The sequence below is a fragment of the Culex pipiens genome, chromosome 1, assembly GCF_016801865.2.
Source record: "Culex pipiens pallens isolate TS chromosome 1, TS_CPP_V2, whole genome shotgun sequence".
In the NCBI taxonomy this organism is placed as follows: Eukaryota; Metazoa; Arthropoda; class Insecta; order Diptera; family Culicidae; genus Culex; species Culex pipiens.
The window spans coordinates 78,366,831-78,381,977 of record NC_068937.1 but is presented as its reverse complement, the minus strand read 5'-3'; the positions used below and the strand labels follow the sequence as shown (position 1 = coordinate 78,381,977).

At 38.8% G+C, this 15,147-nt stretch overlaps 2 long non-coding RNA genes across 2 annotated transcripts; one reads left to right on the top strand and one right to left on the bottom strand.

Annotated features, from left to right (window-relative positions):
- Positions 1-4,842: 4,842 nt before the first annotated feature.
- LOC128092463 (uncharacterized) lies at positions 4,843-13,727 on the bottom strand. The gene is made up of 2 exons (XR_008211793.1): positions 12,853-13,727; positions 4,843-5,010 (listed from the first exon to the last, which is right to left on the bottom strand). It is a non-coding gene; the product is annotated as an uncharacterized LOC128092463 (long non-coding RNA).
- Positions 8,579-10,928, top strand: LOC120429817 (uncharacterized). Its single transcript, XR_005607487.2, has 4 exons — positions 8,579-9,645; positions 9,704-9,807; positions 9,866-9,959; positions 10,054-10,928. It is a non-coding gene; the product is annotated as an uncharacterized LOC120429817 (long non-coding RNA).
- Positions 13,728-15,147: the final 1,420 nt, after the last annotated feature.

Below are 15,147 nucleotides of genomic sequence, written 5' to 3'. Positions count from 1 at the left end.
CTTGAAACGTTTCGCCTCGCCAAAACGAGCGTGCCTGATCTCACCCCCTTGTACGCCTCGAAGATTTTCGATTGCCAAAAAAACAATCGTGCCCACCACCACCACCAACGGGTCTATTGGTGCGTAAATTGTGCGTAGACCGCCATTAGTTTGCGGCCAAGCGTTGTGAAAGTAGGCTCTCCAACTCCATGTCCAAAAATGACCAAAGCCACGGTTGGATGGCCAACGGCTGCTGGAAAAGTCGAACGCACCGCGCGCAAATTACAGCACGCACTTTTTTTGCGCTGAGTTTTGACTTCTTCTTCTTGAACAGCGTTGAAGCATCTTCTTCTTTTTCTTGCGTGTGTAGTGAGAGGGAATATTAGGTTTCGCCAAATACGGGGCGCTTCGAGTTGCCAGTCTGCTGACCGTCACGTTTCTTCGAAGCACATGGAGGGAAATCTTGTTTAAGAATTAGGAAAAAATGTTGACGATTTTGGAAAACAATTCCAATTTCCAACAATTTTCATAAAAATTGACAAATTATAAAACTGATTTTGAACATGTTAGTTTCGCTAAAAATTCGCTTGATATTTCAAGAGAATTTTTTTTCCGTGCATCTAGACCTTAGATCACGTTTTTGCACGTCTACCCCGATGGCTTCCTTGATCGCTCAGCCGAATTCAACTATCGAGACCTCGCCATTGTGGTCCCTAATACAAAGTTTCGTAACCGCGGGGCAAATCTGCATGAATCGATTTGCAAGTTTACAATAGAGAAGTGTTTCAAGTGAGACTTGTTTTTTTTCTCTTCAACTTCTTCTGTCTACCTTTTGCTACAGTCATGGAGGTTGAACAAAGTATGCACACAATTGGCGGAGTGCTGTTTTTTTTGCCTAGATCTGGCGAATGCCATTGAATTCTGCATGTTTTTTTTTGCTTGCGGAGTTGTGGCCAATTTTGACAATCGCTGATCGATCCTCAAGTGTGTCTGGGCCAATGCCGGCTGGCGATCAACGAAGCAATCATAATCGGGGTTGCGGATTTAAAGGTCGGACCCCCGGATGATCTTGACTGCGCAAAGTTGATGGTAGGCAGGCTGCTGCCAGATGATTAGAGGGGCTATTTGAGGTATTCCATCAAAAGAGTAGAACATACACAGCTAAAAAAGTAGTAATCCAGCTGCGTGTAAAAGGTCTGGGTGTAAAATAAATATTGCATTATTTTATGCAATTTTATGTGATTTTACACCCTGAAACATGTAGCCTATCAGTACGGGAAACCTACTTGACTGAAATTTCAAGCTCATATATGCGTTTATCCTTTCAGCTCTTCAACGGTCTGATGACCGAGTGGGCTAAGGCGCCAGTCCTTACTGTTGGTGCTGGGTTTGAATCCCGTCGGTTGCAACTTTTTTTTTGTGTTTGCAAAAAATGTACATGCAGTGTGTAATATTAAGTGTTTATTTTGACGAAGGTGATGTGCATGCTTTTGCATGCGATTTTACCATCGGATTTTTTGCTGTGTAAGTAAAGTTGGACGATTGGAAATTTTGTCGTAATGTCAAATAATACGACATTCTCCAATAAGCTCTAACAATTTAGTGATTTTCTAGAAGTTTGTATTTTTTTCAATATTTTTAACTTTGTATTTTTATTATTAGTATAAAACTTTGTCCTTGTGCCAAAAGAAGCAATTTTGCATCATTAGCTGGTCATACTATACAAACATGTAAATATTCGAAAATCCGTATCATGAGAATGAATTGTCTGATCGATTTGGTGGCTTCAGCAAAGTTATAGGACATTTTAGAAAAAAAAAAACACAGAAAAAAATCTGAATTTAATATTTGACTTTTTTCACCAATTGATTTTATTTCACAAAAAAAAGAACTCCCAATTAAGAGTGTATTTGATTTTTTTGATATATTTTCTGGGATTAAAAAGGGGCACTTTATCTATAGAGCAACTCTCTGCAAAATCGACCGATTTAGACCATTTTTATTTGTATTTATTTCGGAATTGTTCGGAAACAATATTTTAATTTTTTTAATCAAGACTAACATTTCAAAAGGGCGTAATATTGAATGTTTGGCCTTTTGAAATGTTAGTCTTCATTCAATTTTTTTAAAAGCATTGTTTTTGAAAAGATCGAGAAATTTCACGAATGTTTCATGTTTTAAAATTGAAAATCGAACAATTAGTTGCTGAGATATCGACATTAGAAAATGGTGGGTTGTTAGGGTAAGACTTAGAAAACTTCAATTTTCCTGTTAATTCTTCTTAACGTTCTGTATCTCAGCAACCAGAGGTCCAATCTTCAAAGCCTCTTAGACAATTTTATACTAATTTTTTTGAACGTACCAAAAAACAATATTTTAATAATGGTCACTATGGTCACTATTTTTAGAAATCGAAAAACTGAAAATATTTCGCGAAAATCAAACTTTCGGTGGAGCCCTTTTTCAAATAATTTGTTAAGTACTTTTCGATTGCAAATTCAATTTTGCATGAAATTTAGTTTTTTTTTCAAAAACCACTATGTTTTTCAAAAATTCATGACTCGGCGGCAAATTTTCTGACCATGATTCGCTATGGCTCAAAAGTTGCGGGCTTTTGTCCTCTAAAACATATCAAAAAATCTCTAAAATAAAAAAAATACGTATTTTGTGAATTTGAGTTTTTGTGAAAAAAAAGTTGATTAAAAAATCTGCATTTTTTTCTGTTTACCTATTTTTTTCTCAATAGTTTTGAACAATTCCTACAACTTGCCGAAAACTCCTAATTGATCAGAAAATTCACTCAAAAGTTACATCCGTTTGAATATTAGGGGGTAATCTAGTATCAAAACTCTATACGCGCCAGCAACGCTCAACTTGACAACTTGGCGTCGAAAATCGATCGTCCATGATTTTTCGTAGATTTTTCGAATGAATATTTCTAGAGAAACGATTGGAGAACGAAGCTTGATTTGGAGTCGGAGCCAAAAGCAAACCCTATACCTTTCTTTAGTGAGAAAGGCAAAAAATATGTTTTTAACTCATACAAAAGTTTAATCGTGATTGAAATACTGAGCAATAATCTACAATTTCACAAAAAAATCATGATATTAATTTGTGTATTTTTTTTAATCCAATCCGCATTTTGTAACATAGCTCAAGATTTGAGGAATAGTGCAATGAAAACATTCGAAAATCTGTATCTCGATAGAGGATTTTCTGATCGATTTGGTTTATTTGGCAAAGTTGTAAGTTATGATAAGTACTATTCAAAAAAATATGCCAGTTTTGAAACGATTTTTATCACAAAAACTCGATTTTGACAAACCTTCGATTTTTTCATTTAATGATTAGTTTTAGTAGACAAAATGTGCTATAGAAAGACTTTTTTTTGAGAATATCGAAAATGCAAACAAAAATAAACCTAAAAATCATATATATAGATGTAAAATTAAATTCTAAATTGTAATTGTTTAAAATTTTGAAAGAGTGCACCATTTATGAGTAACACAGCAAAAAAACATGATAATTGTAATCGAGATCCTGTTAGTTTACAACTTTTTATCAGGTTAAGGAGGTTCATTACATCTGGGAAGCACAGAAAAAAATTGTGCAAATTTGGAAGTTTTAATTTTGGAAGGTTGAATATTACCTCTTTGATGTTATTTTACCTCAATTACGACTGAAAAAGTGGTATTACAACAGAAAAGTGGTAAAATTACACATTTCTAGAGGTGAAATTACACATTTTTTTACTGACATAAAAGATGTACCCCTTCCCAGAGGTAATATTATCATGATTTTTTTCTGTGAGGGGTACATCTTTTATTTCAGAAAAAAATTGTAATTTTACCTCTGAAAATGTGTATTTTTACCACTTTTCTAGTGTAATGTCACTTTTTCAATCGAAATTGAGGTTATATTACATCATAATATAGGTAATATTCAACCTTCCAAATCTACACAATTTTTTTATTAAAATAAAGTGTGCAATTGCCAGGAATGAACATTACGAAAAGTGTTTTTTCATGTTTTACTCAATTGACCCTCAATTTTCAATCGATGCTATCTTGAAAACCATTGCTCAGATTTTCAATGTTAAAAAGTGAAACTTATGTGAAATTTTCTTAACTTTTTAAATCACGATTTAAACCATATTATTTAACTTTATTGAAGTGTTAGTCGTGATTTTAAAGTACGCTTCAAAATAGCTTTTTGAAAAATTTGTAGATTTTTTATTATTTATTTAATCAAAATTTTTGCCGTGGTTCATGGTAATAGCACAGTTTGAAGAGAATGTTCAGAATGTTGATGTTTTACGGTAACCAGAAAATTCGACTCATATCTATCTGTAGAATACCATTCAAAACGTAACCGACAAGTCTAATAATGAACATATTTAAATTAAACTTACCTCTTTGAAATAAAAATATATTTAAAATATTACAATAATATTGTTAAAGCTAACACAGCTCAATTTTCCACCACTAATTTTCTAACTTTTCACGCATCGTTTCGTGGGAAACTAAAGCACTATTTTTTCGCTGCAAAGCTCTTCTCAAACACACTTTCCCTCCTCTCATTTAATCACATAATCCCACCACTTATGTTTACTATCACCTTCACCGATTTTCTCGGCAATCAACTCTGGGACAAATGCTGGCCTTTTAACAAAACCCAAAATGCTCATAAAATGCAAACTAATCAAGCAAAACGCACGTACTTTTCGGTTGTTGGGTTGGCTCACTGAAAGTGCACTTCATGCACTAAACTTGCACGCGAGCTTACTTTTTTCGGTCATAAAACATTTTTCCGCCAAATTGCTTGCGTTTTATGGCACTAACTTTGAAATTCTTCGTTCGTTTGGGCATTAATTGGCCGCGGTTGCGACCTGCGGCCGCCTCATATGAGGCCGTTCATGGCGACCACCATGTAGATCACAAACAGCAACCAAGGGCACAGGATGTAGAAGCAGAGCAGTTCCGCCATGGTTAGGGTCTGCTGGATAACTTGGTCTTCTCGGAACTGGAATCTCTGTAAAGGGGTTGTGGGACTTTAAGATTCGACGATTCGAAGATTAGGTAGCAGTGCTTCTGAACGAGGTGTTACAGTGATTGCTACCGATTTTTCCAACCATTTCTTTAGTATAGAAAAAAAAACAATGCCGTCTCCTTACTCAAAACCGTTCAACTCCGAACGAAAATTATTTTGCAATGCTGTGGAGAATTTCCCTTATCCCCTTAAAAAAGTGAAGTTTCAAATAAACAAATCCCATTGGACGAAACGCCTCAACTCAATCCTTTCCACAACTCTTCCCAGCTGTTTTCGTTGAGGTAGGCCCCAACTTGGACAATTCATCAGTCATCGTAATGATACGTCTGGACCATGGTCGCGGAACCTTCCGGACGGCAACCTTCGCCGCGGGGGCAGTCCGCAGCTGATCCTGGTCCAACCTCTCTTCCATTATGCGGCGCTGACCAAACTTTCACCTCCCTAGGAGACGGCTGGGAGAGACATTCGAGCATACTTTAATGCTGGCTGCAATCAATCATGCATCAAAAAACCGTTTCGCTTTCAACGTTCAACGCACAGGGCGCGCGATGCAAATAATAGACATCATTTTAAGCGTGGTTTTTTTTAAAAGATATTGAAATCTTGATTTGGAACCAGTTTCATAAATCTCGCTACCACTTGGCGGCGTACATCATCACGTGTTTAGGGAAGTTCGACAAAGTTGTCGTTTTTGCACAACCCACGCCTTTGGCTCACAGAGGGTGTGGGCCACTTCACCGAATGGGTCATTTTGTCGAATTTTATCTTGAGAATGATTCTTCTTAAGAGTTATCTAGACAACGATTATTCAAATCTCTTCTGCCACATGTTCATTCGGTGAATTGGCGTTGAAATGGATAGGCCATTTCACCGAAATTGTCGTTCCATCAAACGGCCATTTCACCGAATGATTATTTTATTCTTTTTTTAAATCATGCTCATAATTGCCTTCCAGATTTCGCCAAATACCTAATGGCTTTCCTCCTAATTGGCCACTTCACCGAACGGACCATTTTGCCGAATTTCTTTGAATGACCGGTTCACCGAAACATATATCGATCGGGATTCGGGGAAATGATCATTTGAGAAACTGGCATTCAATCAAACGCAAAACTTAGAAAAGCATTAATTTTCGATGAAATGACCCATTCGACGAAATCGCACATCAGCCCAAAACTCAACCTCTCTTACGCCACTGGCTCCGGAGGGCATTAATCACAGCTGATTTTATGATTGCCAGACGCGGATCCACGTGATTTCAGACGATGACGGCGACGCCGTCGTCGATGGCGTGCAGAAAAGTCAATGAAAAACGGTGACTTTCAATTGAGAGTGCGTTTTTTTTTTGCTGCCTCTTACCTTGAATAAACAACCAGACCTCGGGTCGGGTTGGCTTTCGCCCGGGATACCTCGAGTTTGTTATCTGGAGGGCTTGCTTTTTGCTTTATTTATTTTTGTGTACACCTTTAAACGACGATGCCGGGTGGACTTGAGTCGATTGGTGACTTTTCCGCCCGTGCTTTAATTCAAGCAATGATGTCAGCGGCGTGGAGCCAGGTTGAACTTTGTCTCGCGGGGCTTGTCGGAGGAGGCGAATGTTTCTTGCCGCGAAGGGGGTTGAGATTGAACGTTATGTAAATGAAGCTGCTGCTGCTGCGGAGTATCGGGGGTTCAAGGGGTGTTTTGTTTTGGATGTTGTGGAACTTTCCAGAAGATCAAGTTGTGTCGTGTATTGCGGAGAATAGAAGAAATCGCTTTCTGTACACATTTTTTACTGTTGGTGATTGCAGCATTCCACCTAAGAGCCAAAAGCTTCCTCATATCATGGCCAAGGCTTTGGAAAACGAAAGGTGACGACTCCCCTACGCATATTGCTGTCACCAATGAGAGATTTAAAGAATCATTAGAAACAACGCTGTACTGAAAGTACCCGCGCAATTTACACGTCATCAGGCCGAACCTTTAACAGAAATCACCCACCCTTATTTGCTTCACCAAAATTGATTTTTTTGCAGAACTGCACCCATCTATAAAATTTTCATCAGGGTTTATGGAATCTCAAACCGGACCAAATTGAACACACCCGGACTCAATTTATTCAGTCAGTGACGATATAATTCACGAAAATAGACGGGGGTTGCCTAAATTAAGATTCAACAAAAATAAATCATTGAATTAATTGCTTTAGGCAATACAATCGTCATTCAACTATCTGATGTGTTGATTTTCCGTAATTTGAATTTCCGGATATTCCGGACAACACAATTTTCCAGACCAAAATTATATGAGTTTTTTCTTGCGATATTTTTTTTTTGATTTGAACAAACAGAGTATGAAAAAAAGTTTAACCCTCTACAATCCAACCCCGCCATTAGACGGGCTTCGATTTAAAAAATCCGCAAAAATCCATTTTTCAACCAATTTTTGATCTTTAAAAAAGCATCGGAAAGAAGAACTCTTGAAATTTAGGAAAATTGATGGGTTGGAAGTTTTACTTGTTTTATGTGACTTTGCCAATGTTTTGTAAAATGTCATTTTTTTTAGGGGTCAGCTTTGGCCGTGTTTTTATTAACATTTCGAATATTTTTAGTAAACAGTAAAAGTATGTAGTAATTTTTTTAGTGTCCCAGACTATGCCTCTACGATTTTTTGAACAATTTAAATGATAATGGTGCCATTTTATAGCAGAAAATGTGAAAAAAGCAAAAAAATGAAAAAGTGACTGTAAAAACATGAAAAAATTAGATAGGCAAAATGTAATGATAGGAGGTGGTAGAACAGGCCAAATACTACAAAAAAAAACAAACATAAACTAAACAAGATAAATTAAAATACAAAAAATGAAACAAGAGTATTAAAGTTTTTCGTAGAACAAAAGTTGCTCAAAATTACGGTAAAAATTAAAATTTTCGAAAATAATTTGGGCAGTAGAGGGTTAAATAAATACATTTGGTACAGGTCTTCCGATTTTCTTTTGCGTGTTTCGCCTCATCTCTTTTTGCGCGGGTTAAATAAGTTTGAAAGCGAAAAAGATTTTTTCTGCTATTTTTCCTCCCTGGTAGGAATATTCCTAAACGACTATTTCATAAATGGGTCATTTCGCGCCACTGGCACACCACTCGAAATGCGCTTTCTCTGGTCAAGCTCAAGTTTTGTGGAGCCATTGATACTATCAAAACATGTAAGAATCCCGATTATGAACCAAATTGGACCACCCCTTCTTTTTTGGCACCGCCCCAACGTTTTGCGATTTTATCGGAAACAAAAAATGATAGAGCAAATTTCGACAGCTATTTTTAAAGGAAATTGGGCGCAGAATCGAATGGCGTCATCAGATTTTTGGTTGGAATCAAAATTTTATGCATTTTGCGCAATTGAAAACTTTACACGCAATTTTATTAATATACATGCGATTATCAATGGCTCCACAATACTTGAGCTTGATCAGAAAAAGTCGATTACGAATTTATACTTTTTTTGTGTACAGTGTAGGCAAAATGACCCAAATTGTTGAATACCAAATATTTCAGACATTTTAAAAGATCTGATTGAATAAAAAACGTTACTTAATCCACCTTTTGGTGGTTGGTGCCTTCCTCGCAATCATAAAGTGAATACACTACACAGCCTCAAAAAAGTGTATAAATAACACTTATTTCTATCAAAATATCTGAGATCCGGCATCAAAAAAGTGTATTAAAACACTAAAGTACTTATAACTTTTGATAGGGTTGTTGGATCTTCAATCTTTTGGGCTCGTGGGAAAGGTCTTTTGATTACCTAACCAACGATAGGTCGCATGACAGATTCGAACAACATTTTCATCAAAATATTTGAGATCCGGCCTCACAAAGTTCATAAGTGAAACTTAAGTGCTTATAACTTTTGATGGGGTTGTCAGATCTTCAATCTTTTGAGCACGTTGGAAAGGTCTTTCAAATACCTTGTCACCTGCTAAGTATAACTTGCGACAGTGTTTGTACCACCGTTACCCTGATCTGATCTCAAGGCAATTTAAATGGGGTTATTCCAATTATATTTATAAACCACTACACTCACATCAGCACAACAGAACCCATCATCGTAAAGGTCAACTATTGCCAATTGGTAGTTGATCGTGTGTTGCATACGCAAGTCCGAACACACATGAAAGGCTCATCGGAGACAACTTCACTTATCTCTTATCACGCATCTTGTGTTCTCACGAGATTGGGCTCTCGAAAGGGTAAAACGACCACAGGCCGATCAATGAAAGTCTACTACTCCAAACTGTTTCTACGGCGGTAAATTGCTGATAATCATGTTACGACTAAATCATCGTCAATATGAACCAGTGACAATAGCTCAATTGGACCAAGAACGTGGGACATCGAAGCAAATCATTGAACCGGTACAACTCTACTGTTTTCCTGCACTAGTAACCCTATCACCCAACCACTCACTCTCGCTGATAACAGTTCGCGTTCGTGCTGTGGTGAATTACGTGCCTGAGGAACAAACTCGATAAAATCAAACACAAACGCAAGATCGTTACCAGTTGCGTGTTAACCATAAAGGAGATCGCCACGTTCGAAAAACTATTTGTGTGAAGTGCCACTTTCTGATCTCACTCGTGACGTAAGGAATTTAGTCAGTGTTTGATTTCCACTTAATCACATTTGCCTCAACTATCTAGTGCTGATCTAGGGTCAGTTAACCGAAGCGGCCAAGCCATCGTGCCGCTGGATTGAGCAAGAAAGGAGGGATTGCCGGCTAGGCAAGTGTGATCGTTGAGCGAAGGTTGGTGTAGGATAGTGCGTGGGTGGTGAAGCGTGTTCTAATCTTGTGAATTCGACAGCTGAGGACGCGAGGAAGGGGACACTACCTGGATCTGGATTCTTCGAGGGACGTAATGGCGCTGGAGTAGTTCCGCCATGAGGATTAAGAGATCGGTATGGATTCTTTTGTGCATTTTACTCCAATGGAGAATTGCTACCCGTCCATGTTCGCTATTGTTACATACAACCCTTTCGATCCCGTGTGTAGGCCTATATTCTATTTTCACATTTTTGTGAAATGGCGGGTGTGCGGCGTGCCAAGTGCGCTGCCTGGTCGTCCCGCACGATGTCTAGCTGGTATGCTGTACGGACCAGACCTGGTCGAGGCCGGGAATGAACCATCCGGATGGTCAACCAAGCATTGCGCCGAGGGATACACACCTACACTGACATACACTACAACACCTAGGATTAGTACCGCCAAATAGTGAGTAAGTTCGCCATTTAGTTTTAAGTACGTCTGGGGGAAAAAGTTTAATAAAAGCCATGAAGGCCATTTTGGCCAATTTCTTGTAAAATAGCGGCATTTCTTTTGTTTTGGGTGATGGATGGACTAATGGTTGTCTAGTCATTTTTGCGCTAGACCACGAACCTGTTTCCGGCTATATTAAACAGATCCAATATTTCCACAAACGTCCAAAGGAGTGATTAATCTTAATTGTCTCATGCGGCTAAAAATTAGCTTATGACAACCTTTCTAACAATATATGACATGATGGGTTTTCTTACAAAAACCACCCTTTTTACAATATTACGAAGTTTAGCTGAAATCGTTTTTTTAGCATAACTTTTGAAGTACTTTTTTAAACATCATAATATTAACTAGGGTCTTGTGGGAACCCAAGACGGATCGAATGAGACCAAAACGGTCCAAATCGGTTCAGCCAGTCCGGAGATAATCGTGTGCATATTTTTCGGTGCACGGACTCACATCCAGACACACGCACATACATTTGTTCAGAATTTGATTCTGAGTCGATAGGTATACGTGAAGGTGGGTCTACGAAGTCGAATAAAGAAGTTCATTTTTCGAGTGATTTTATAGCCTTTCCTCATTGAGGTGAGGAAGGCAAAAAAAAAAGTTTGGAAACAATTTATTCTAAAGTTTAAACAAAATCAAGCAATATTTGGAAAACATATCACCAACATTTTAATTGCGATTTGGCTTACATTTTATAAAGAAAATAATCAAAAGAGGTTGAAATAACCTGATTTGACGTATTTTTTTGCAGTTTGTTCAAAAAGAGTAAAAATATATGGATAATTCTCCGCCAACTCACACAGCAGTTGCCCCGACCCCTCTTCGATTTGCGTGAAACTTTGTCCTAAGGGGTAACTTTTGTCCCTGATCACGAATCCGAGGTCCGTTTTTTGATAGCTCGTGACGGAGGGGCGGTACGACCCCTTCCATTTTTGAACATGCGAAAAAAGAGGTGTTTTTCAATAATTTGCAGCCTGAAACGGTGATGAGATAGAAATTTGGTGTCAAAGGGACTTTTATGTAAAATTAGACGCCCGATTTGATGGCGTACTCAGAATTCCGAAAAAAAACGTATTTTTCATCGAAAAAACACTCAAAAAGTTTTAAAAATTCTCCCATTTTCCGTTACTCGACTGTAAAAAATTTTGGAACATGTCATTTTATGGGAAATTTTATGTACTTTTCGAATCTACATTGACCCATAAGGGTCACTGAAGACAATTGAAAAAAAAAATGAAATTTTGATCTCTTTTCATGTTTATAGGACCTTAAAAAACTGTTGAAATGTTTTCATGAGTACGATATTATAACTTTTAAACGTATAATAAAATAAATGGAAGAACATGAAGATTTGATTTCGCAAATCGCAATTTATTATGTAAATATGTTTAAACGTACATGTCATAAGCAAAGTGAAATTTGTAAATCGTAAAAACGAGACAGTTTAATATCATTGATTTCAAATTTATGTAACTTATTCCTTGACAGTTTTTGTTTTACAAAATAATGACATTAAACGCCGAAACCAATGAAACGCAAGCGTTGTTATGCTTTTATGAAAAAGTATGATATTTTTTGTTGAATGTAGGCGTTCTGGAATTGTTGAAGCCACGATAACATTCCACATTGCAATGATGGAACAGGCAATTTAGAGGCAGTGTTTTGCTGCTCTTGGAAAAAAGTTTTGAAATGCAGAATTGGTCCAAATACAGCTACTTTTTCAAGTCAATTATCAAGAAAATGGCATAAACAAGGTCCTGAAAATAGTAGGATCGACTGAAATGTTGCGATAGGCATCGTATTGACAAATTTCCACCTGGTGTTTCGAATTTGTGGGAAGATTGTAATATTGTTTCTATGCAGATCCTAAAATTTCCTCAACGGGTGGTTTTGTTGATAATTTGATCAGTTTGAGCTAAAGGTTTTTGGCCGGAAATGAACTCAAATTTAAAGTATGATAAAAAATAAGCAGGTTGACATTGAGTTTCAAAATATTGAGCTATGTAATAAACGTCACGAAAAGTCTAACACGATAATTGTTACAGATCTTCTAATAGAGTAAATTCAAAATGTTAAATATATCCTATCCATCTTAATATCCTTGATCGAAACTGCTGTAGGTATCACCTAGTCCTAGCAAGGCACAACTAATTACATTTAAATGAGTGCTAACGAGGCGTCACCCCAAAGGCAAGCCGCTCCCACAACCCTAACTTAACCTTAAGCCCATCCAAGGCCGGAATCCCGCCGTCCATGTGACAGATTCCTCAATCAAACTCTATGATTGCATTAATTTTCCGATCAAAAGCTCACAGCCCGTCGCCGCCAATAACGATGCAAATGAGGTCGTCGTCACACGCGGGTTCCCCGCGCGACCTCCGAAATATACTCCTAGACGGCGGCGTGGGCAGCACCCTAAGTATCATTAAGGGAGCGACTTCTAAATCACTGTAACACCTCAGTTCGTTCGCGTGCTGCCGGCTCACAATTAGTTTGGTTGATTAGTCGAGCACAAATTGGGCGTACCTCTGGGTAAGACCCCTTGAGCATGTGGGGGTGTCACAAGGTTCGCTGGCAAATTACGGTGGCCTCTGGGGGTGACCTGCGGTGGCAACTTGTTGCAACTTGCAGCGGGTTTTTTTTTTCTTCGCTCGAAACTTGGCGAACCAGTCCAAAGCCCGTTGAAGAGCTGCGGTCCTTGAATTTGACTGTGGTGCACTTTCACTACTCAAATCAGCTGTTTGCGTCGAGCGGTTCGGCGCAAGTTCGACGTTTTCTGTACACACTCGGGTTGTGATAACTCGAACAATGACCACACTTTTTCGAGCGATTCCACTTAATCACTAGGGTTTTGCTTCCTTTGTTCGGGAATTAATCTGAACCTTTCACTTATCAGCAGAGTTTGTTTACCGGCGATGTCGTCGATTGAAGCCTAGACAAATCGTCTGCGAACGCGCGTTGACGCGAGCTTCCCGTTGACACCCTCGACAAAAGTAGGTCGCGCACGAGCCGAAACGTCAACTTTGGCACATGGTGGTCTACGGACAGGATGGATCTCTTCGCGATCGCGCGCGCGTACCAGAAGCGTGCACGGACGGATTGTTTTTAAAGTAAAAGTTTTTTTCGAGCGCACAAATACCTGTCCGACGGACGGAAAGACCGACAAGCTCTAAGAGCGCTGACTCTATGAGTGTGTCTCGGTGTGTGTGAGTGTGTTTGGGGAGTTTGATGATTGCATGTGGGGCGGTGGAGAGAGGTGGCGCGCGCGGTCAGGTAGACGTTCGTACAAGAGTTCAAGCAATTGCCGGGGGGCTGTTGAACGGAGAGCGACAGAGAAAGAGTTCGCTGCAGAGGGAGAGAGGCTGCACACAAACAGCTGATGGAGATGGGGTGGTCGCGGTGATCACATCTCATTTTTTGGAAATATCAGACCCTCCCCCCTTCTTCCTCTCTGTGGAGAAAATTGCTTAAAACTAGAAATTAACATTTTTTAAACTCAAAACCACCCTAGCCGCATCCATCATACACGCCGCAAAGCACTCATCACACATCGCTCGCGCCGGACGAACGTAACCAACAAAATACACACACTGACTTGAGTGACACACACAGCACAGTGTGAGGAGACCTCGACTGAAAGTGGAAAAAATGGCGGGCAAAATTAGCCGCCCATTCAAATATTGGCAAAGCCGGCGACGACACACACATTTCCAACCTCAACGACGACGACAACCGGCAATGAGTGATGGATTTCGCGCGTTCAACAAAATCGAACTTTTTTTCGGCTTTTGGAGTGCACTTTGAGAACTTCTGGACGGTCGGGCAGTTCAATGAACAGCAAGCAGCTGATTGTAAATGGATTAATGAGGCCAACAAAAAGCGAATTTAAAAGGTATTTGTAAACTTCTTATCGCGGAACCTGGCAAGTGAACTTCCATGAGCTTAAACTGCATCGATGATGGATTAGTCTTCAATGCAGTTGAGGTGACAGCTTGTGAGAATAATTGTTTTGTTTAAGGTGAAACGAGACGCCCGTTCGTAGAAAACTTCTGTTCAACTTTAATTAACTTATATTTCTGAACTCGACAGATTGCTTGCTATCGTTATCATTGTCTGCAACACATAGAGCTTTTTTAAAAGTTACGGAATTTTCTTCAAAGCTGTGTTTAAAAACTCGAGTCGTGGTGTCAATATGGCGACGCCTACCCGTTTCACCTTAAATCATTCTCTATTTTGTAGGTACAGTCCAGACTCTATTATCCGAAGGCCTCGGAAAAATGTCACTTCGGATAATCGAATCACGAAATATTTTTTTTACTTTGTCTATTTTTGTATTGTTAAGCTAAATTACGCTAAAATGATTCAGAATTTTTAAATCATAGATGGCGGCCAAAATGGTGGTTATGCACACGGAAAGGGGATCGATCGCCAAACCAGCGACCGAATTTTGCTGGGTTGGTTTTGCTGATATCAGCGAAATTTTTCTCTAAACCAGCAAAATTTTTCGCTGAAAAAGGTGGCTGCGCGAAATCAAATCCAGCAACTTGGTTTCACTGGTTTGTTATTTCCGAAACGGTTTCTTTTCCAGCGAAAGTTTTCGCTGGTTTGATACACATCCTTCCGACAGCCGTCATAAATGTTTGTTATTGTTCACGTTTGGAAGCGATTTGTGGCAATCGAATTGCTTTAGGGGTTTTTTCAAAACAAAAAAGCATGAAAAAGTTCTGCATCAAGTGTTCAGCATTAAAATACATACTCAACAGGTGATGGTTCTTTTCAATGAAAAGAAGCACGTTTCCATAAAGTTCTCGCAGCAGAAAA